We start from the raw sequence: 3,045 nt of genomic DNA, 5'->3' as shown, positions 1-3,045 counted from the left end.
CGCCACTACCACCGACACACCATCACCACCACCCCACCACCATCACCACCACCGCCACACCACCACCACACCACCACCACCACCACCCACACCACCATCACCACCAACACCACCATCACCACCAACACCACCATCACCACCGACACACCACCACTACCACCACCACCACCGATACACCACTACCAACACCACCACACCACCACCAACACCACCACCACCAACAACAAAACCGCCCAGATCTGGCCCTTCCTAGTGGCCCTAGAAGGCCTGCTCTTTTGTCTCTGTGGGCCATACAACAGACCAACTTGGCAGCCTCAGCCTCAATCTTTCTCTATAACGCAACTCCTTACGGGGATTTCCATGGGCAGAAGGTCCGAAATTCATTTGCCTCCCAACATCCGGTCCTGCTTCTCTCTCCAGCCCCACTTCACTCCTGGAGGGAGCTGGGGCCTCTGGATGGGTGTGTGTGAGGTGGGGATGGTGAAGGTTTCCTAGCTGTAGGGCAGAAGATGGACACCCCCATCCCCTTCCCGCACAGAAATGCCGACGACGCCACACTCCCCTTGGCTGCATCCTGGCCACAGACTGCCCCCCACCGGCCTTAAGCACGCATCTCCTCTAGTTAGACTGCCTGGAGACTAGGCACTGGAGGCCAGGCTTGATCTTGAGGCCTCGAAGTTGGAAAGAGCCTCAGAGGCCGATTGCCAGCTGTCCGGGGATTCCCACCGCCCCAGCTTCCTAGCTCCCCCGGGGCCAGAGACAAGAGATGGTCCCCGTAGGCTCTTTTCCCACGAACATCCCAACTTCGCTGGTAGAAGTGTTTCTCCTGCCAGAAACTTGTACCCACAGTGATCCCAGAGCCCTGCGGATGCCCCTCCTCATCGTGCCCCCGATCTTCAAACCCTCCCCTGCCCTCCCATCCTGGGTACCGGAATAGAAGCACTAAAGTTCTACTCCTGGGACCAGGAGCAGCCACAGCCGCTGCTGCCACTCAGGATAGGGGAGGGGCTGCAAGGAGAGGAGGACGGGGGTGGGGGTGGGGGGATCCGAGTTGCTCCCCCACTTCCTTTCTTCGGAGCTCCGCACCATCACGGGGCAATCTCTGGAGTCAGGGCCTTGGGGCTCCAGGCACAAAAACTCAGTACAGGGTCAGCACCCTAATTTCTCTTTCAGCTTGGCTCAGCATCTCTTTTCAACTGGGTGTCTGCCCCATCCCGCCCCTAACTCCATCTAAGTAGAAAGTCTCTACAGGGTGACCCAGCATTCCAACCTTATTGGGGTCAAAAGGGCTTCCGGGCAAGCTTGGGATCCCCACCCCCACCCCTAGGTCCCAGGCCGACTCCTCTGGGCCTCCCAGCTGCTGCCCCTTTGCAAATCTTTCTCCTGGCACCTCCCCCAGCCCGGGCCAGATTTAGCTCCTTTAATCTTCCTGAAATCCAATCCGGCCATTTCCTGAGCACACACTGCACTTCCCAAATGGCCTGCCACTGGAGAGGGTCCCGGCCACGGAGGCCTCAGCTCTGAGCTGGACAGAAGCAACCCCACTTCCAATCCTGGCCCTTCAGTTGAACCCCTCTTCTTCGCACCCCAAATTAGCAAGGCTTCCAAACCTAGAACCACTGGAAACTCTCGCCTCAGCTCCTCCTCCTCCTGTGTGACCTTGGGAGTGTTGCTACCCTCTCTGGATCGTCAATAAATAGGATCATCCATTGTGACCCTTAGCTTAGAGCCATGAAGAATAGTGGAGAAATTTCGTGCAAGGCTCTGGGTACATGACATGTGCTATCTGGGCACTGACTGAAGGGCTGGGTATCAGGCTAGGTGGGAGAGGGCTGGAGTAGCATCCACAAGGCCTGGGGCATCCTTCCCAGCCCTGCCAACCAAGCAACAGCATGTTCACTATAGTCTGGCTTCAGAGCAATTGTAGTAAGCGTTCAGTGAAACACCATTTCCTGCTTTGTATCACCCAGTCTTTCTTTCTTCCATGTTAAGATACCATAGATGATGAGACACTTCATTTATTTAATAACATCGTTTCTGGAGGAAACAGAAACATTATTACCGTATGAGATGTAGAAACCATCAGTCACCCATCTTCTGGTTTCAGAATGTGTGGATTGTGCTGGAATGAAATGTCTGTGTGGCACCTCTGCTTGTCCAGAGAACCCCTCTCCCAGTTTCCTTGCACTCACTTGTTACTTACTGTTGGTGCTTACAGGCTGGGATTCAAGTCCTTTCTCCCAAATGTTTTTTTGTTTTGTTTAATTTTAGCTGAGTGGCCTTAGGTAAGAGCATTGATTTCCTTATGCCTCGGTTTTTCCTTAAGCAATTCACAACTGTAGTGAATATTAAACAAAGTATATGTATATATTTATACAGCACTGAATTGGATATTCAACACACGGGAGCTATTATTATTGTAACGATTTTTGAAACGTTTGTTGAATTCAATCAGTTTTCCAAAGATGTGGGAGGTGGAGTTCTGGTAGTCCATGGTCCAGATGCCCTCCAGTGGTCATAATCGGGAACTGCAGCCTTCCTGTTGGCTTTGGGACCCCCTTTCCCTAACTGGTCCAGAAATCCATTAAACCACCCACACCCACGACAGGCTCATCCAATCCTCCTGGAATTCTTCACATCACCCTTCCTTTTAAGGAGACCTTAGGGGTTTCTAAAAGAGCACTTAATAATACCAAAGACTACGAGGCAAGGTTTAGCACTGGAAGGCTAACCTAGACATATTGTCTCAAAGTCCCAAGGAGTCCCAAGGAAAGATATATTGTGTTAATCCCAAAGATGGGAGGAGAAAGACCACTGACCCATTGGTCAGGTTAATTACAGCAGGAAATTAATTAAAGCAAGTTTTTAAATTCGTGTACAAGGGCTGCCTCTCCTTAAGGTGGGGTTTGAGCATTGGATGTGAGGAAGATAAGGTTTTTTATAGTTCAGGGGTGTCGGGGGAGGTCCCCAATGGGCAATTTGGTGGGCAAAATAGGTGGGATTACAAGATCAGAACATAAGTATATCAAGTTAGTTATAACGACC

Source organism: Myodes glareolus, chromosome 1 (genome assembly GCF_982192425.1).
Source record: "Myodes glareolus chromosome 1, mMyoGla1.1, whole genome shotgun sequence".
In the NCBI taxonomy this organism is placed as follows: domain Eukaryota; kingdom Metazoa; phylum Chordata; class Mammalia; order Rodentia; family Cricetidae; genus Myodes; species Myodes glareolus.
This window is presented reverse-complemented; position numbering follows the sequence as displayed.